At 41.3% G+C, this 21,902-nt stretch overlaps 1 protein-coding gene across 1 annotated transcript in view; it reads left to right on the forward strand.

Annotated features, from left to right (window-relative positions):
* The first annotated feature begins 4,606 nt into the window (after nt 1-4,606).
* wscd2 (WSC domain containing 2) overlaps nt 4,607-21,902 on the forward strand; it is a 117,488-nt gene continuing 100,192 nt past the window's right edge. The window contains exon 1 of the mRNA XM_049470212.1: nt 4,607-5,025. The gene's annotated coding sequence lies outside the window, so the exon portion shown is untranslated. The remainder of the gene's footprint in view (nt 5,026-21,902) is intronic.

Below are 21,902 nucleotides of genomic sequence, written 5' to 3' on the forward strand. Positions count from 1 at the left end.
GTGTTTTCTGGCTGATTTCTCCACTGTAGCAGGGTCTGGCGGTGGTAGAACATGTGCACGGGTGTTCCGATGCACATATTTGCAGGAAATAAACGGAAAAAACGACAAATAGTAACACAAAAGCACCATTTAACGGACCCGGAGCGGCCGCTGCGTGTTAACGCGCCGCCATCTTGGGTGGGTGATCCCCAGTCACATTTAAGTCTTGAAACTGAGTTGAAGTTACTTAAATGTATCTGAAATTAAATTTACTTTTTAAAAAAAGCAAATGCAGAAAGTTATAAAACTTTTTTAAAGTTAATTTTTCTCATCATTCTTTCAGTGGTTCATTTTACATATTTGCAACCACTCCCTGCAAAAACTACAAAAACTAAAAATTTGCTGTGTTACATTTCAATGTTTTCATTGTAAAACTATTGTTTTATATGTTGGTCTTATTTGAACATGTATTTTTTTTTTTTAAACGAGTGAATTATCCTAATTGAAGCATTACCTGTTAGAGGTTAAGGAACACTATTGCACTAAAAATATTGATAGAATAATTAGTAATTGAGTTAGTAATTAAATATTTACACTGCTTATAAAGATTTTTTTGGCTTTCAGACTTATCTTTTGGATAATTAAACATGCAACGGGTCAAACTGACCCAGGAACACCATTTCTGTTTCTGACAAATGAACATAACAGGAGGGTTAAAAACTTCAGCATGTGATGTAACACTGTGGAGTTTCTGAGTTGCAGTTGGAGTGCAGGGAGGACTACAGTGGTCTGGAAGGCAGTTCAAGGTCCCTGTGTAAATCTGGTTTAAGCCCTGCAGCAGCGCTCTGGAGAGGGAGAGTTTTTTGGCCCAGCCAGCAAAGTAGCAGAGTGGGAGATTGGTTGGAATTGACAGCACTTGGGGGCCTCAGTGACCGGAAGAGAGCGTTCGCTTACCCCCGCCGCAGAGATGTCACTCAGAACGGGGTGCACATCTATGCTTATCAGCAGAATTCTCTCTCTCTTTTTCTCTCTCTCTCTCTCTTTCTCTCTCCTCGTTTCTGCCTAATAAAGCATCAGCACTTCCCAAAGGCTTCGGCCTGTGCCAGGCACTTAGCTCGGGGAGGTTCATCAGCATGAAGTAGCATGCTAAAGAAAGATGTGTCAGCGACCCTTCGCAGAATGCAAAAGAGGAAATGTGCGTTCCTCAGAATAGATTTCTGAGCGGGCAGCAATGTTCGCCTCGCGCCAAAAACTGCAAGAGCTGTAGTAACTTTTAAAGGGGACCCCTTTTTTTTTACTAATTTTTATCCCATTTTCTCCCCAATTTGCAAACTCAATTGCCTAACCCATTCATTAGGACTCCCATCCTCCATCACTAGTACTAATACCTCCTCCAATACCTGTGAAGTCAGACTATGATGCAGCATTGTAGAGTAGCATCACAGCGCTAACGCTCGGAGGAAAGCGCAGTTCTGATACATCGGCTCACAGATCTTGTCTTGTGCTGATCCACATCACCCTTTGTCTTTGGAGTGATTGTCTTCGGAAAAATGCCATCTATCCACCCCAAGAGAGAGCAAGGCCAATTGTGCTCTCTCAGGGCTCCGGCAGCTGATGGCAAGCTACATGAACAGGATTCGAACTGGCAAACCTTTTAAATGCTTTTCCACCAAAAAAAAACTCTGGTTCTCGAAACCTTGAACCCTAGTGCTTTTTAGCAAATCAGCTCCCGTTTCCACCAGTTTTAGTGAAACCCTTAAACGTAAAATTATTCGTCATCAACAGGGGGCATGAACAAAAACTCCCTGAACCAGACATCATGGCACCCCCTTTTGGCAATCACCTACCTGCCTGAAGCCACTGGGGTCCTGTGGGTGATGCATCTTCAGCACTGATACCACACGAGGTGTTTTCCACAGGACCAGTGATGATTCCTAAGAGTATCAGCTAAAATATCTGAATAGTCCTCTCATAAGAACCATTACCATAATTGATGACAGGCTTAAGAATCATTCCACTTAACACAGAGATAAACAGCACTGACCTTCATCTGCAAATCACGATGACCTTCATCTGCAAATCACGATGACCTTCATCTGCAAATCACGATGGCCTTCATCTGCAAATCACGATGACCTTCATCTGCAAATCACAATGACCTTCATCTGCAAATCAGGCATTGAAAAAGCTCTTCTGTTCTCTACGCTGTGCCAGTTCAACAATGCTAAAGTGACCGCCTTAGGTTTTATAGCACACATCTAGCAACGGCATAGCAACCACCTAGCAAACACTAAGCAACACTATTGCAACCACCTGGGATGCAATAGTAACCACTTAGCAGGACCTTCGACACCACAGGTATCAACATGGAAAACAAAGCAACCACCTAGAAACTGGAATACCCATATAAAACCATGTAGCAACACCAAAAGAGCGATCTTCTGAGATTTCATGGCACCACCTTTTTGCAGTCACCTAGCAATCCCAGCAACCAGCTCAGCCAACATCGCTAATGACGCGGTATTATCGACAGCCATGCCATCATCCAGCCTGGGCTTATCCAACATTGGCTGGGTAGCCAATAGGCAAGTCCCTCAGTCTTCTCACTGAAACATTCTGTGGCCTCAGGAAAGGATAGCATGGTCAGTTTTACCATGCTGATAAAAACTGGTAGTAGTTTGTAAGCAATCCATGCAAATCCAAAGCATGTTTGCATGGAAATGCTACCAGAAAGTGTACCCTCCATGCTCAGATACTCGAAGTAGTGTTTGAAACATCGAATGAAAATGAAAAAATAAAGTAAAATGCTTCTCTGGTGAGCTTTTGTTTACATCCCTCCCCTGTCTCTCTTTCTGTCGCACTCGGTTTGACTGTAGTTCTTACCCCTTCTCATTTTTCGGCTGTGCTTAGGCTCCTTATCTCCTTTTAAGGGCATATTTTCCTGGCTGTGTACCAATTCACCAGCCGGGGCAGCGGTAAAGTATTGGTCCGCGACCCTGATGACACGAGTTTGATCCCGCGTGAGGAGCTATGTGTTTACTTATTTATTTTTTCATTTCTTCTTGGGTTTACCGGCTTTGAGATCAACTGTTCTGCAATTGGGTTCAACAACCCTCTGGACTGGAGAGCTGCTAGTCTGAAGCACTCCATCCCATTACACTTCATTTTACAAAACAGAATTTTTCATTCCACATTTCTAAATTTGTACATAAATCCGACCTTAAATGTGAGAAGTAGTACTAACTTTGGTATTACTCACCCACCAGCATTGTACTGCATTTCTCATACATTAATTTTACATAAAATTCATAATAACAGGTTCATTTATGGCCAATTTTATGAAAGACAAACATTTTACAGGATTATATTTTTGAAAATGACTTTAACAGCTATTTTTCACAGGGCTTCTAACAAACTCTGGCCTAACAAAGACCCAGAAATGGATGAATACAAGAAAAAGATGAATACATCCCAGAAATATACCTCTCAAAACACATTCAGACAAGCTTACAACAGTATGGCTTACTTGAGTCTATTTACACAAAAGATTTACACAATTTCTCAGGATAGATGAATGTAGTTTAATTAATAGTTTAATTAATTCATTAAGAATGATGACCATCTGAGTGAAGTGTTTAAAAGCAAATTTCGGTGAGCAGAAACAATGTCCTGCTAAGTCAGTGTCACACCGTTTGGCAAATGTCACAGTTTGAAAACGATTTATGGATGGAGTAAAGAGCTTACACTGTGTTTTGGCCTTCTGTCCACACAACAGTGACTGAAAGTTGAGTTTTCCTTTTTTTGTAATCAAGTTTTTATTGAAAGTTTTGTAGAAAGTGGAGTTTTCTGTGGTTCGTGTGGACAAGGAAAACAAAGCTTTAACAAAATGTACAAATTTTGGCTACATCTCAATAACAACTTTACTACTAATACCTGCCTGTGTGAACTGCATAAGCACTAGACGTTAGATTGTCACATATGAATACATGTTCTATTACTGTATTATTTTAAAAACTAATGAAAGAATTATTTTTGTTAAAGAAAAATTGTGCATTGGACAACTGAACTTTTTTTTTCTGAAGACCTCAGAAAAACTGCTGTTTTTTTTTCGTGTTAATAGATTAAAGTCAAACAGTGTAGTAAACCCCATCAATTTGATTTAGTCACAGAGTATTGTTGTTCATTATCATTAATAAAATTTTTAAGGGATTAGCATCCTGTTTTAACACTGATCTGATTATTGTATTCACATTTAAATACCCATTATCATTATCAAGTCTAGCCTTAAGGAAGAAAATATGTGATTCTATTTTTTCTAATATAATGTAAGACTATATAATGATGATTCGAATATAAAGTAATTAGGATGAAAAATAATATTAATTATGTGTAGTCTGAAGTCTTCACACATGCATAAATATCAATCTTATAAAGAAGAGACCGTGTTGTGATGTTAATTCAGTGTTTTTAGGTGTAAATCTCTGTTTTTTAGTATGTTGTTGAGTAAACCGCCTGTAGGTTTGTGGGGACCCGCAGTCTGAGAGGCCACAGCCGCACGCGCTGTATCTCTTTAAGAAGTAGGCAGCAGTGTGTGTGTGTTTGAGTGTGTGTGTGTGTGTGTGTGGAGAGAGGGAGGGAGGAGAGGGAAAGCGGCAGTGAGCCGCGGGCATGTCAGCCAGTGTGTGTGATCGCGGTGTGGATAACGCGCACGGCAGTCCTCTACAGCCCCGCATCATCCTCAGAACCGCAGCGGGAGAGGAGGCGACCTGCGCCGGCGAGCCGACCGCGGACACCCCGCTCTGCTGCTGGGGCGGACCTCCGTGCGGAGCGGCGGCGAGCACACTCTGCTGCAGTGCCGAGGAGAGCCGCGGGAGCCGGGGGGAGATAACGAGGACGCGGCGGTGCTGTGGGGAGTCAGACCTGAGAGAATAACTGATTAAACTGATTAAGAGGAACATTTCCAGCCTCTCCGGTCACTCCCATCTTTGCGGCGGCAGCAGCGAGAATCCCCGCGCGCGGATCCCGGAGCCGCTACCGGTCCCTCAGGTAAAGCCGCGAGTCCGCGCCGCTGCGGTACTCAGCTTTAAAGCGCGGAGTTGGGCTGTTTTTTTTTTTTTTTTTTTAGCGCGGGGGGGCTCGCGCTGCTGTGGTGTGATGTATGTCGTGATGAGGGAGTGAAAAAAAAAACAAGAAAAATCATCTCAGTTTCTTCCTACAGTAAAAATAAATACACTAAGAACCACAGCCACGGTCGATTATTTACGCGAACCTTAACGGCTGTAACGTTATCCTGCAGATGTTGTAACAGACTAACGGTAAAGATGTTGTAACATATCGTTACAGTCTTTTTATACGCTTCATTACATTTCTGCCTAGCCAACATGCTCATTTATGGCTCACATGGGCTGAGTTCTAGGTGTTCATGGGATGCAGGTGATCATGGGTTCTCAAGTGTTGGACATCTAACTAATGGATATCCCAGTCTGGTCAAGCTTGTTGACCATTTTAAGGTTGTGTTATGGTTTAGTTACATTAATGTGAACAATACCAATGGCTCCTAGCCAACATGCTTATGTATGGCTCACATGTGTTGAATATGGGTTAGCTATTGCTATAGAGAGGTAAGTTTCAGGTTGGCATGGTTTCCAGGTGAGAATGGGTTCTCAGGTGTTGGACATCTAACTCATGGATATCCCAGTCTGGTCAAGCTTGTTGACCGTCTTAGATATTGACCATGTTAAGGTTTTGTTATGGATTAGTCACATTATGATTTAATTACATTAACAATACCATCAGTGCATGGGTTGGATATGGGTTAATTAGCTAGGTGAGTTCCAGGTGAGCATGAGTTCTCAAGTGTTGGACATCTAACTCATACTCCAGTCTGGTCAAGCTTGTTGACCATCTTAGATATTATCCAATGTAAGGTTTTCTTATGGATTAGTTACATTAACATTAGCAAAACATTAACATAAACATGGGTTGAATATGGGTTAACTATAGCTATAGAGGAGTTTCAGGTGAGCATGTGTTCTCAAATATTGTACAGTTCATGGATATCTCAGTCTGGTCAAGCTGGTTGACCATCTTAGATATTGACAATTTTAAAGTTTTTTGTATGGTTTAGTAAAATTAACAATACCAGTGGTTCCTAGCCAACATGCTCATATAGAGCTCACATGGGTTGAGTATGAGTTAGCTATAGCTATAGAAAGGTAGGTTCGTGGTGGTCATGGGTTCCAGATGAGCATGGGTTCTCAATTGCTGGACAAGTTACATTAATATTAACAATACCAATAGTTTTTAGCCAACATGCTCATATAGAGTTCACATGGGTTGAATATGGGTTGTAGCTAAAGCTATAGATAGGTGAATTCCTGGTGGTCCTGGGTTCCAGGTATGCATGGATTCTCAATTTTTGAACATTTCATGTCTGGTCAAGCTGATTGATCATCTAAAATGTCATTGTCATGTTTTTGTTTGAGATGGATGGTTCTGCTGGCCTACAAGCATACCTATCTTGATCAAGAAGTATGACCAGCCTAAACAAATAGGATGACCAGCATAACCAGTCTAATTAGCTTGACGAAGCATGCTAACCATTATGACTATGACATTTGTCCAGGTTGGTTGAGCTGCATGAACAGGTGCCAAAACCCTCATGTAGGGCTTACAAAGTCTGAATAGGGGTAAGCTAGGTTGGTTCCAATGGGATTGAATGGTTGAAGTGTTGGAAAGCTCATGGATATCTCAATCTAAATCAAAGCTGGTTAAGATGGTCAAACAGCGTAGATATTGGCTGGTATTGGTTTTTGGGTTTCTCTCTGTTTTTGTTTTGATGAGTTTGATGGTTCAGCTGGCCTACGAGCATGAAAAGTTGGACAAAGCTAGATAAACAGTATGACTTTTTTTTTATTTTGCTCATGTTGGTTGACTAGTATGAGCAGCACAAACAAGCTGGTAAACCAAAATGACCAAAATCAAATACAACACACACCATGCTAGCCAAGAGCTGGTTAACCAGCTAGCATACAAGCACAGGGTATGTTTCCATCCACCCATAAAGGCCCCACATTTGCATGTTATCTGGGGCCAGAAGGACAGACTGGACAGCAGCCGCTGTGAGAAGATAATCCCACGTAGGAAGTTGGACACTTGTTTGTTTGAAGGCACTTCATTGTTGGGTTCATCACACACAGCCGTACACTCAGACACTGAGCTGATCCATTTAGAGCTGCCTGCTTTTTATTAAGGCTGGTTCTCTCTAATGCAGGACTGGAATACTTCAGGCCCACAGCACTGCAGAGTCGAGCTGTCAAACCCTGTTTTCGACACCTCACCTAACTCACCAGCTCATTGACTGCCCCCAAAACCACATACCACTGTACTACACCTACACAGTAACTGCTTTATATAGTGAACGGTGGTGTGCTGTGTTGATATACTGTAGAGTGTTGTGGTATGTGGTTCTGGAAGCAGGCCAAGAGGAAAAAACGTATAGCTGAAAGGTTGCTCTCAAGTAGTAAATAATGTAAATATTTATGGCAAGCCGTTTTAACCTTCAGTGATGACAGTGTTATTACCTGTAACTCTGTTTTTATTAGTAAAAACCTAAATTCTTTATTTTTGCAATTCAGTTTCTTCTAGTAGGAACTCCTTTTTCAAATATAAAAGTGTTACTTTTTTATTTTTTATTTATTTTATATTTATTTAAAAAAAAAATCCAATTTTTTCCCCAATTTAGCTTGCCCAGTTGTCAATTGTCAGCTGTATATCCCTATCACAGTTGATGCTACAACACAAGGAGGGTGAAGACTAGCATAGGCATTTAAAGTCAGCTTCTGGCTCTTTTTAAACTCTTTTAAAACTTTGCCCAGAAGCATCACAGTGCGCTTGGACGAAAGCGCAGTGACTTGGTTCTAATACATCAGCTAACAGATGCAGCCTTGAGCTGATCCACATCACCCTAGGAGTGATGAGGGGAAAGAGCGCCATCTACTGTATGTACCCACCCAGAGAGAGCAAGGCCAATTATGCTCTCTCAGGGCTCCGGCAGCTGATGGCAAGCCGCATGACTGGGATTCCAACAATCCAACAAACCAACAAGCGCCATTTTTTAAATTTATTTAAACCTTTAATTCAACCAGGCAACTCATTAAGAACACGTTATTACTCGCAATAATCTACAGATCAATAAATACATTGTGACTGCTCATTTTACCAGGACAATATTTCCTTAAATCCATGAGGTGCCATCTTGATGCTTCTATTGATACATTTTTGAAATTATACTAAAGAAATGCAGTTTAGATATTTTCTGAATCTCTCAAGTCTGCAATTTTAAGTGCATCTCATATTGAGATTCTATATGACTTAAACCCGGAGTTACAAGGTTATGAACTAAAGTTAGGATTTCCGTCACACCCCAGCACCTGATTCTTTGCCTTTCCACATATATACAAATAAATTTTGGAAAGGCAAAGAATCAGGTGCTGGGGTTATTTGTATTGTCTATTGGTCAGTTTTGTAAGCCGCACCGGATTATAAGGTGCACACATATATCAGTGAACACCTATTTTCTGATCTATTTTTATGCATAAGGTGCATCGGATCATAAGGTGCATTTTTAACACAGTAAACTCAGTAAAATAGACTACAGTCTGATATACTCGCCTGAACAGCAAAAGAGCTAGCGCTGTGGTTAGCAGCTAATGCTAATGCTGCTCCAGCAGTGCTAGCCGGGGTAAGCAGCAGGCTACAAGCCATTAACACTTGCCTCTGGACGGCTAGAGAGCTAGCACGTAGTGTGGTTAGAGGCTAATGCTGCTCCAGCAGTGCTAGCCAGGGTTAACAGCAGGCTACAGTCCAGTAATACTCACCCCTGAAGGGCCAAGGAGCTAATACTCAACAAGGTCAGCGGCTAATGCTAATGCTGGTCCAGCAGTGCTAACCAGGGTAAGCAGCAGACTACAAGCCATTAACACTCGCCTCTAGACGGCCAAAGATCTAGCGCTTAGCGTGGTCAGCAGCTAATGCTAATACTTCTCCAGTTACAGATATCTATAATTTCTTTACTTTATTTCACTGGTAGAAAGTGTAATTCTCCACTGTGATTCAGACTCATAAACATCAGGCTAGTTGATGAGAATGCAGGAAAGGTTTTTAATGATGAATGCATCACCAATCCAGATTCTGCTCAAAGCATTTATTTCTGAACATTTTATTAATCATCCACACCTCAAGATCGAAACCTTAGCCACATCATTATTTCATTTAAAGGAGGGAAAAATCAGTTTTCATAATATGAGCCCTTTATTAAGAAGATAATTTTCCCTCTGTGTGTCCCTATAGGATTTAAAATCTGTATGTTATAAAAAAAAAACCAGAAATGAACAAAAAAAAAAAAACAGGTACGCTTTAAAATGAGGTGCTTTTTTTAACAGGCATCTAAAAGTAGGCCACTAGTACTCGACACTCTGCTTCCCCACTGGAAGATATACACAGCGAGCAACATGACATCACGCAGAGCTAAATTCAGACTGGATCTGCTACAGGAACGGATTGCATTCATTCTTTTTTCCGCTTCTAAAATCACATGTAGCATTTTCTGCTGAGGTCAGGATCATATTTAAGCAATAGAACACGAGACGGAGTGTGTTATCACGAATAACATCACGACTGTGATTCGGTCGCAGGCACGAGTACTGTAGATCATCACAGCTGTGATGTTATTCGTGATAACACACGACCTCGAGTGTTCTATTGCTTTTATACAACAGTTTCTTTTTTTACAAAATGATTAAAGAAAATAAATCAAAGAACTTTAAGAAATTCAGAATGAACATGCTTTAAGCCTTCCGCCAAAAAGTAGTTCCACAACAACTGTAACAGAACTGAAACTTAACTACAAAACGGTGTATGGTTCATACAGACTAACACCACGAAAGTTAGCTTGAAATCAAAATTGGGAATAAGTGAAGATGGTAACGTTAGGAGCGTAAAATAACGCTAATACTCTCCTCTCCTGCTCCGCGGAGTCGTCTTCAGGTGAAAGCCGCGCATTTTTGAGCATTTCTGCTTGTTTTGCTGGGTGGTGTTGGTTTTAGCTAGCCGGCTGGACTGTGGTTAGGTTAGCGTAGCTTGCTTTAGCTCAGCATTAACTTAGCTTAGCCTAGCCTGGCTGGTTAGCGTTCTGTCAGACGGCATTAGCCGAGCGATTTTCTTTCCCTTTTTTCCACAAAAGACGAGCCAGCGCTGCGGGCGAGCGTGCCGTGGTTGAGCGCTAGCCTGTGCTAAGCTAACACTGCTGTTGGTGCCGGTGGAGGCAATGATTCTAAGCTGTCCTGTGTATATACGCAGTTACTATTCTCTGAGTATAAGTAGCCCGTTTATTTCAGTGTTCATGGTCAGTTTGTGGTGTTTGTTAGCTTAGTTTTGTATTCAGTGATTGTCAGTGTTGTTTTTTTTTTTTTTAATCAGTTTATTGGGTTACAAAATGCATATATATATATGCATTTTGCATATATATATATGCTTCTACCACCAAGATTACACCGTGATACGGTTCTTTACACTCATTTTTAGCACTTTAAGGGGCACCTAAATTTCTTTAATTTTCCCAAAAATCATCAGTGTTTCTTATAATTTGGTGCTCCTTGTGTATAAATTCTACCAGTCAGGTATTAAGGAGCAGTAAAGCCATTCTGCTGAAGTACAGAGTTATACAGGAGTTTTTAGTAAAGTTTCTCCAGCACTGAAACTGGAGCAGTATTAGCATTAGCTGCTAATCGCAGCGCTAGCTCTTTTAGAGGTTTAGACGTGAGTAGTATTGGACTGTAGTCTGTGTGTTTACTACAGACTACCGGAACACTCAGTGTTTCTCAGTGTAGCGCTGTCAGGTGGCATTTACTAGCGCTAAGCGCTGCTAACAGTTGCTAGCAGAAGCAAGATACCCATATTTTTATTGGTATATTTGCTGTGAATTTTAAGAAAACAGGTTGTGACGTTATGAAATTGGCTCACAAGTCACAGCTCACACTGTGAGACAAGCCACCAAAATTTCTGGTATGTCAGAAATCCCTTATTGCGTCCAACTTTTCCATCGCAGCTCGTTTGGGCAATTAATCGGACATCGCTTCCCCTCTCACACTGCACGACAAACGATGCACAAGGAAGCTAAAATTTGGCCCGGTCATGAAATTACCCGATGTAACCTGATTGTTTTTAGAATTTGAAGTATTTATCTGAACCTGACAGGACCTGGCAGTTCACATTATGGTTTGGTTGTGTTCAGACGTCATTTCTGAACTATTTGCTGGGTCTGGTCCAGCGTTGTCGTTGCACCATCTCCCACCTGTAGCTGATTTTGGCGAGCCTTTATCCCATGTTATTTTTTTCCTCTGGAAAACTCCTTAAACTCTAAGAGCCTGTCGACAGGATAAGACTTCATGTTAGATAAGACTTCATGTTAGATAAGACAGAATAAATACTTCATGTTCATGTTCACACATGTGAAGTCAGATTCCGCCTCTTTTCAAACTGCTGCTGATGCTGTAGCATTGCTGAGTAACGTAACAGAGCACTGTATAGAAAAGCGCAGTGACTCGGTTCTGATACATCAGCTCACAGACGCAGCCTTTTTGTGCTGATCCACATCACCCTAGGAGTGATGAGGGGAACGAGAGAGCGCCATCTACTGTATGTACCCACCCAGAGAGAGCAAGACCAACTGTGCTCTCTCAGGGCTCTGGCAGCTGATGGCAAGTATCACCTGCATGACCAGGATTCGAAACAGCGATCTCTTAATCATAGTCGAAGTGCTTAGCTCCCCCAAGCCGAGGGCTTTTTTGTTCATAACACGTAAAGTATGATTGTGGCTGGCTGATGGATGACCCAGACTGCAGGCAGTGTGTCGAAAATACTAATATGGTTAAAGCAAAGTCTGTCAACTGGGCGAAATGTCTTCTTCAGTTGCTTTGTAGAGGCATGTAATCAGATGACACCTGTAATCGTTTACATATCTGCCTGAGATATCACTGCATGCCATTTTTGTTTTATTAAATTTTTATAATTTGCAGTAGTTACTAACCCATGTTGTGTCTGAAGGATAAGCCCAGCGATTCAGGGGTTCTAGCATGAGTTTTGTAGGAGTTTCACGCTGCCGATGCACCTCTAGGGTCTACATCATGCTCCTGCCCACGCACTCTGATGAAATCTCGCTTTATTTCCGCTGCTATCTGCCGAGGCGATTCGGAAATGTCAGACGGTCACGAGCCTCCCCAACGTGTCTTCTTTCTTTCCCTCTGTGCCTCTGTCTGTCTGCGGATGGTCTATATTTGCAGCTATCTGCATCTGTCCTCTATACTTCTCACTGCATGTATGTGAGTGTGTGTGTGTGAGTGAGTGTGTGTGTGTGAGAGAGAGAGTATATGTGTGTGTGTGTGTGTGAGTGTGTGTTAAAATGCTGTCTGAAATGTAATTAGACTCTGTTAATGCTTCACCTCACAGTTTTTTAATCAGAGCGCTGATGCGTGCAGACTCTCTCTCTCTCTCTCTCTCTCTCTCTCTTGCTCTCTCTCTCTCGTGCTCTCTCGCTCAAGCTCTCGCACTATTGCATGTATGCCAGAGCACTGTTTACATAATGAAGTGCTAGGACACGGGGACGTAATGAACTGCTGGACGAGTACATCTGTCCAACACCAGAGCGAAAGCAGAGTGCAGGACTACAGCACTACCAACCCAGGGCTGCACGACATATCGTTCAAGCATCATGGTCACGGTGATGTGTGCATGCACGATAGTCACCTTGCAGGATGTGCAGTGTCGCTTCAGACAGTTATGTCAAACACATCATGTTTTGTCATGTTGCAATATTTTGATTCTCAAAACACAAGAAGAAGTAGATACACAGCGCTGTCTCTGTGTCTGTGTGAGTGACAGGCTGCTGCTGCCTGTGTCAGAAGCGCAAGGGGGATGAGGAGTAAACACAAGGTAACAACACGCATGGCCTCCATCCACATGGTTGGGCACGTGCTTGTAAACGTGAGCACGTGTGGAAAGCTGTGCACGTCAGTCCAGCACAGTTTTGCAGCACAGATATTTCCAGTTCCAGCTGAATTTAAATGCTCTTGTTTACCTTTCAAAAAGTTATTTAAATGCCTGATTAAAGGGCTGATTACTGTTGTTTTGATGTTTTCCTGGGGTTTTGAGTTGAGCTCGGCGCTGACTCAGCTCTTGATTGGTCCGGACGTGAGACAGCGTGCCGGTGTGGGCGGAGCTGGTGACGTTATGGGCCCTGCATTGTTTAATATCGCGATAAATATCGCCGAAAAAAAGAACATTTGCAATGTATTTTTTTTTTCCCAATAACATGCAGCCCTAGTAGGACATGTGTTTGTACACAAGTACATATCCCCCATCTTGCTCTGAGCTAGAGCTAATAAATAATAAATCTTTTAGTATGTACAGTGGTATAGAAAAAGTTTGGGCACCCCTGATCATTTTCACAATTTCCTTTATAAATCGTTGTTTGTTCATATCAGCAATTTCAGTTAAATATATCATATAGTAGAAGAAGTCAGTGATATTTGAGAAGTGAAATGAAGTTTATAGGATTTACAGAAAGTGTGCAAAAATGAAATAAAATTAGGCATATGCATACATTTGAACACCCTTGTCGTTTTATTGATTTATTGAGTACATTTAGCACTAATTATTGGAACACAAAATATGTTTAATAAGCTCACTGACCCTTGAGCTACATACACAGGTGAATCCAATTATCAAAAAGGGTTAAGGTGGCCTTTTTCTTTGCATCTTCTAAGTTACTACATGATTCTTTATGGGTTCCTTGGATAAACATTGGATAAGAAGGAGTGTTCAAACTTTAGACTGGTACTGTAGACAGTATAGATTGTCACATTAGACATTTTATGCTCATCATCAAATATAAATACATAGTTCAAAAAAGACCGGGAAGCGTTTGGCATGCAGTGCTTTTCGGAGTGAACTTTTTTTTATTGTTTAATGTGCACACAGATTAAACTTGAAAAAGACTCTAGATTCTGAAGACTGACTGTACAGACTGTAAGAGAACAGGCCACACACACACACATACACACACACACACACACACATACACACGCACCAGCACAAATCGTCTGTAGGGTCACAATAGGTAACTAAATACACAGAGCACATACTGAATGTTTCCATCTCGACTGTTGTGTAACTGCAGCGGTAGATAAAGACTGACTCGGCGGTGAGCGTTTAACGAGCGGTGTTGGCTCCTGAATGGCTGCTTTAAGATGGTCTGATTGGCCCGGAGGCGCTGAAGCGCTAAAGCCGGCCTGACGGCTCTCTGTAACTGCTCAGAAGATCTGGAGGCCGGGGAGCTGTGGGGAAATGGCCTGCAGAATGTTAATTGGTGTTTTTTTCATCGTCTGCACGCAGCAGGCCGGCGCGGTGTCGCTCGGCCTCGGCAGGGCTGGGTTTAGAGTTCAGCCGGCTGAGCTGATGGCTTCTGATCGGTCGGGTGGTCAGCGTGAGGGCTTGCATTGCATTCGGAGGAGTGTGGAATTCTGGGAAAGGACACGTGCTGAAGGACTTCTTTTTAGGGCATCACGTAATGCATGTAGTGCAGATCCAAACTAAAGAAAAGTGTGAGTGTGTGTATCAGTGTGTCAGCAGTCAACAGTGTGTGTTAGGGCTGCTGTGTTCATTTTTTATTGAATATTAGCCCTTCATACATGATGCACTATGTCGCCTAAAATTTGCACTATGATCAGGAGATCACTGGTTCAAATCCTGGTTATGCAGCTTGCAGTCAGCTGAGAAAGCACAATTGTCCTTGCTCTCTCTCTGGGTGGGTACAGTACAGTAGATGGCGCTCTCTCTTTCCCCTCATCACTCCTAGGGTGATGTGGATCAGCAAAAGGCTGCATCTGTGAGCTGATGTATCAGAACCGAGTCGCTGCGCTGCTTTCCCTCGAGCGCTGTGATGCTACTCGGCAATGCTGCAGCATCAGCAGCACATGTATCGGAGGAGGCATGCGCTAGTCTTCACCCTCCTTGTGTTTTTTTTACAAAGGGCTAGATTTGGTTGGACATTTTTTGTTCCCTTAATATTTACATTTTTAAATATTTTGTTAAACATTTTAAAATATTAAAAATTTAAAAAGTGATTTTTATTTTTTACTCAGGTTATATTTGTCTAATATTAGAGTTTGCTTGATCATCTGAAAAATTTCGATTACTATTTTGCCAAAACAAAATAAATAAATATATAAATAATGCCTATATATATAAGTAATAAGTAATATATATTTGTAATAATTTATTGTTCCTGGTAACCTTTATTTTCCTTCCTATAATCCTATAACAAGATTATAATCTGGCACTTTTTTCTGATCTTATCTATTGTTTTTTATGATTAGTGTATATCCCACACTATCAACACTATCTTTTTAATAAGTTTCAATGTGTTTTGCAGCTGTAGCATGCAGTGGTATAATCGCTGCACTCCTATGTATATTTATATGGATGTGTGGTGATGTTTATATCTGCGTGATGCATGGCTGCTTTCCAGATTCGCTCCACTGCGCTGAACAGTAGAACAGTGCACAGAATACCTGATCATGACTCTCTCTGTCTCTCAGTGTGTGTATGCATTAGCATAATCCACTACATATGTAAATGGCAGGTATTGTGTAGTGGGGGTGTTGTTTGTGGATGCATACAGTATCTGGCGAGGTTTATATCTTGGTTACGCATGGCTGCTCTGAGCTCGGCGCTATTTAAGGCTTCAGAGGAGAGCCTGCATTTCTTATCGGGTTCCTCTCTCTCTCAGCAGATGCAGCACGGCGTTTGAGAGCGGGCCGGTCAAAGCCGCGCCGATGCAAGGTCAGGACGAGTTCTGAAGCGGAGCCGGATGGTCTGTGGCAGTGGAAATCAATGGGAATTGTCCCGCAGGCCGTCCTCGTCGGACGCGGGATCGAACGCTACGTATCCTCTGCGAGACGAGCGGGGCGATAAACAGGGGTCACGCGTCACGCGGCGTTCAATCAGTGGAATCTGGGACTGGGGCTCTTTTTAGTTTCCTCTCTGCGCTCTGGAAGGTTGTTGCGTAATTGTTGCCTGAGGGGTGTGTTGTTTAGTGCGTGTGCTGTAGCTTTAGCTGTAGTTTTAGCAATATATTAGGAGGCATGATATGCAGACACTGAACCAGGAAGAGCCTGTGGAACAATACTGAATCTGAATCTGGTTGTTTTGTCCTTTTTTTTTACACTTTGAAATAACACAGAAACAAAAACAGTGGAAGCACCAGTGTTAATATCATTGACGAAGTTTTTTTTTCGTCATAGTTTTCGTCAACAAAGCTTTTTTTCAAGACGAAAACGAGATGATTAGTAAATCTAAACAGCATAAAAAAAATAAAAATGAGACGAAATTAACTGACATTTTCGTCAACGAATTAAAAAACGAGACGAAAATGTTTGGCAGGGACGACATCCAATCAGAACTGATTTAGTTCTGTGAAAGGTAGGGACCAGTTAGGAAGAGATCCAATCACTGCTACTTTAGCGAAGGTGGAGAGGCGGGACAAGCGGAGTAGTCAACCAATCAGAACCCGTCTCTCAGTACCCGCGATTAGATAAAAAAACCCGGGAGGAAAGACTCGCCTGTGATCTGTCGTTACTTACGGTGCTCGACTCGGAGTTAACTCGACAGTGTTCAGCAGGGAGAGAGAGAAAGGAGAGATTATATATTCCTCATTTGACGTCGCGAAAAAACAAGAGAACGTGTAAAAACCATGTGGAGCGTCTCCGGTAAAAACACCACTAATCTTTCAGCTTCTGCAGACCAGAATCACACAGATCTCCATGCAGAGATCCGCGTTTTAATAAAGCTAATGATCTTTAATGAGCTGATGATGTGTTTAACTCAGCTGTGGACTAAAACACACCACTGCTAAATGAATGTTTCTGATACAGATTAACTCACTCATTAAGATCAGATCATCTGTTTAATCCCACAGTGGAAAAGATAAAGCTAGTGTTGAAGCAGCAACAGGTCAGAAAGAAACTCAATAGAAAAAATATATAACAATAAAATAAGTGAAACTATTAAACTCAAAAATCTATGTAAAGTAGTTCCTTACTGCACTTTCTCATAAGTTTCTCACTTTAGCTCATTTTAGTCTCTCAGTACATCCTGAGAGCATCTCTACAGGACAGGGTGTGTGTGTGTGTGTTTTACCTCATTTGTAGAATGTAGCTACAGTAGATGTGCTGGGTTAGTGCTGGAGACAAAACTAGCGCCTTTAAAAACTGTATTTTTACTGTATTTTTACGTCTACGTCTATTTCTACAGATGTTTTATGACCTGATTTCTAGAACAAAATTTTAAATGCAAAATAATTATAGTCACATATACGGTGGCTGAGAAAGCCCAACGCAGTGCAAATTGAAAAGCGCTGCAAAAGCACAAAACACATCCATCAAAATTACAACACAGGCGCAGCAAATAGAAAAACGCGCTGCAAATAGAAAAACGCACTGCAAAAAGAAAAACGCGCTGCAAATAGAAAAACGCACTGCAAAAAGAAAAACGCGCTGCAAATAGAACCACAACACAACGGAAGTGAGTCACAACACAACGGAATTTTCCCGGGGGACCTTAAAAGATGCTGTACCAGCTAAGCTGCGTCTTCAGTAACGTCTCGGACTTCACTATGTGTACAAAGGACAATAAGTGGCAAACAAGGCGTTTTGTGAAGCAGAACTTTTAATAATATGCACACAACCGTGGTAATCGCAGGTAATAAACATAACTTACTTTTCAGAAGCTTGTTTGCCACTTATTGTCCTTTGTATACAGCTGGTACAGCATCTTTTAAGGTCCCCCGGGAAAATTCCGTTGTGTTGTGACTCACTTCCGTTGTGTTGTGGTTCTATTTGCAGCGCGTTTTTCTATTTGCAGCGCGTTTTTCTATTTGCAGCGCGTTTTTCTATTTGCAGCGCGTTTTTCTTTTTGCAGCGCGTTTTTCTATTTGCTGCGCCTGTGTTGTAATTTTGATGGATGTGTTTTGTGCTTTTGCAGCGCTTTTCAATTTGCACTGCGCTGGGCTTTCTCGGCCACCGTACACATACCTACAATAATAATATACATTAAATCATATATAAATGTAAATATATTTCACACTCAAACATTAATAATGTTACACAACTGGTTAATATTTTTTTTATTTTTTATAAATGTATAGTTAATATTTCAAAGGGAACTGATGAAAATGCATTTACATTTACACCCTTTACATTTTAGTCGACTAAACTGACTGTAATTTTAGTCAAATATATTCTTATGATATTTAGTCGACTAAAACTAGACTAAAACTAAAAACATTTTAGATGACTAAAGTATGACTAAAACTAAATCAAAATGTGTTGTCAAAATGAACACTGGGAAGCACTTTTATTCACAGCACTCAACCAATGCACTATTTTTTAACTAAGTAACTAAGCCTGTTTTCAAACCAGCACTATTTGGTTTAGTTAAGGGTGTTTTTTTACACCTTTAGTTGTAAAAGTTTCTCTGGTCCGAATCAGTTGATTTGGAGCGTTTTCTCCCTCTGTTTGGTTTATTTTCACACAGGCATAAAAACCTAAAAGCACCAAAATGCAAACACACCAATAAACCACATGAGCAGGCTGTGTCCTCTGATTGGTCAGAGCTGTCTGGCGTGGGAGTTAATTTAACTATAGGAAAAAAGTAAATATTGTGAGAAGAATAAGCATGTGTTACAGCGCAAATATCTGTGCTTTAACACTGAACGCTGAAACGCTGCGCTTTTAAACACAGTGTTTGGACGTGCAGCAGCGCGGATGTACACATAGTAAACTGAGCAGTGTACGCAGCACAGACTGCACGTGTAAACAGCATGGACACAGCATTTGTTCATAGCTGTGTTAATTAGTGTTATCAGGCTAATATATCAGATTAAACTGGGCCTTATTAGCAGTTTAGTTTAAATAAATTGACTGTATTTAAAAGGCTGGGTCGGATAGAGACAAGTGAACCGCTCCAGAGTTCGTTTGAGACCGTTCTTTTGATCCGAACCCGAGTGTGATTACTGTTTTTACACCTGCTCAATTGAACCGCACTAAAGTTAAAAACGGACCAGAGTTTGTTTTAACCAGATCAAATAGTGTTGGTGTGAAAACACCTTAAAACAGACCATGATTTGTAACTTTGGTACCTTTTGTTTTAACCAGTGTGAAATCAGTATGGTTGGTCAGAGTTGGTCCTTAAAATTGGTCACTAAACATGTCCCAACTATGAAACAAACTACTCATACTTGAGGTAAATGACTGTTCAGGTGCAGTTTAACCTGATTTATTGCCCAGATAATTACACAGAATCAAAAAGAGCCTAAAGCAAAGGTTTGGTCATCCAGTTGCATGGCCTGGCCAGTTCTCCACTGTATCTCTGGCTGTATGTTAAGGGTCATTGTCTTGCTGGAAGGTAAATCTCCTTTCAAGAAAACAGTGGTTTTCTTCTTGCCACTCTTTTGTAAAGGCCATATTTGTGGAGTGCACAAATTACAGTTGTCCTGTGGACAGACTCACCTGCAGCTCCTCCAGAGTGACCATGGGTCCCCTGGGCTGCTTCTCTGACCAGTGCTCTCCTTACTTGATCTGTCAGTTTGGGTGGATCATGGCCATGTCTTGGTAGGTTTGTTTTGTAGGTAGGTGTTTTGTTCATTTTTGGAAGGTGGATTTTAAAGAGGCCTGTCTAGTTTGTGAAAGACCTCAGGTCTTTTCTTGTTGCTGTAATAGACCGTATTATTATTTATAATGTTTAACTTACTGATGTGCACATTTAAAACAAGGAAATGAACCTCATGCTGTTCCTCTGTCCAGCATTAATTTCCTTCCCAGTCATAACATTATGAAACATGGAGGTGAAGACTATCAGTTTAATGATCACCACATCATTAGAATTTATACTGTAGCTCCCATTTAACTGCCTTATTACCATGTCCTGAAATCCCCACGGGGCTGACCGGATTTGTATGTCCTTTCGTGGGATGAGTGTGTGTGTGTGTGTGTGTGTGTCCCAGCGCTCAGTCTGAGTTCATCAGGGCTGGAGCTGCAGTGTCTGATAGCCAGGCTGCAGATAGAGCTCTTAGCCTGCGGGTGAATGGATGTAGATCATGGAAGATCAGCTGATGCCTCGCCATGAGACTCTGAGCACTCTGCTGCTGTCTTACGCTACTGAGAGAGAGACAGAGAGAGAGAGAGACAGATGGAGAGAGACAGATGGAGAGAGATACAGATAAAGAGAGAAAGAGAGACAAATAGATAGAGACAGACAGAGAGAGATTGAGAGACAAATACAGAGAGAAACAGATAGAGAAAGAGACAGAGCGAGAGAGAGACAGATAAAGAGAGGGTGAGACAGGCATAGACAGAGAGATAGAGACAGATTAAGAGACAGGTAAGGAGAGAAAAAAAAGAGAGAAACAGAGAGGGAGAGAGACATGGAGAGACAGATAGAGAGAGACAGAGGGAGAGAGAGGGAGAGAGAGATCCAGATATAGAGAGACAAAGAGAGAGAGAGAGACAGAGAGAGAGAGACAGATAAAGAGAGAGAGAGAGACAGAGAGAGAGACAGATAAAGAGAGAGAGACAAATAGATAGAGACAGATAGAGAGAGATAGAGAGACAAATACAGAGATAAACAGATAGAGAGAGAGAGAGAGTTACAGATAGAGAGATACAAAAAGAAAGAGAGACAGATAGAGAAACAGATAAAGAGAGGGTGAGAGAGGGATAGACAGAGAGATAGAGACAGATTAGGAGACAGGTAAGGAGAGACAAATAGAGAGAGACACAGAGGGAGAGAGACATGGAGAGAGAGAGAGATAGAGAGAGACAAATAGAGAGAGACAAATAGAGAAAGATAACAAATAGAGAGAGACAGAGAGGGAGAGAGGCAGATAGAGAGATAGAGACAGATAGAGAGACAAAGAGAGATAGATAAAGAGAGACAGAGAGGTAGAGAGACAGATAGAGAGAGATACAGAAAGAGAGAGATAAAGAGGGAGAGACAGAAAGAGAAAGACAAATAAAGAGAGTGACTGAGAGAGAGACAGAGAGAGACAGATAGAGAGATAGAGACAGATAGAGAGAGAGACAGATAGATACAGATAGAGAGAGACAGAGAGGGAGAGAGGCAGATAGAGAGAAACAGCTAAAGAGAGAGAGACAAAGAGTGAGATAGACAGGTAGAGACAGATAGAGAGAGACAGATAGAGAAAGACAAATACAGAGAGACAGATTAAGAGACAGATAGAGAGAGACAACTATAAACAAAGAGACATATAGAGGGAGAGAGACAGATAGAGGGAGAGATACAGCAAGAGAGACCTTTTTTATTTCCACTTTTCTTTTCCCATCAGAAGCGCGCTATATTACGATACTTTATCGTATCGTAATAAATTTCCTCATCGTTTTGACAGCATACTTTTTAAAGCGTATCAGGGACATCGTCAACACTCAGTATGGGTTAGCACATACATTTTGTTTTAATGCATTTTAATTGTGATTACATGCATTGCAATAAATATAGTTTATTTCAAAAATGACTTTAAATATTGTGCTACAATATTTATACCATATCGCCCAGCCCTTATCCTGTCTTATACTGTGTTAGTTCAAAACCAAAAGAGGAACATCTTGCTCACTTTTAAAATCAATCATTGTACAAATGTTAAACATTCAGTCCGACAGCTACAAATGTTTAACTGCTGCAAATGCAGAGAGAAAAGCTGGTTAGCATTACCTTATTTAGCAATATAAAAATATATATACAGCACAGAACATGCTCTGTCTGTCTGCCTGAATCCCATTTATTAAAAGTGC

The sequence above is a fragment of the Astyanax mexicanus genome, chromosome 22 (assembly GCF_023375975.1).
Source record: "Astyanax mexicanus isolate ESR-SI-001 chromosome 22, AstMex3_surface, whole genome shotgun sequence".
NCBI lineage: Eukaryota > Metazoa > Chordata > Actinopteri > Characiformes > Acestrorhamphidae > Astyanax > Astyanax mexicanus.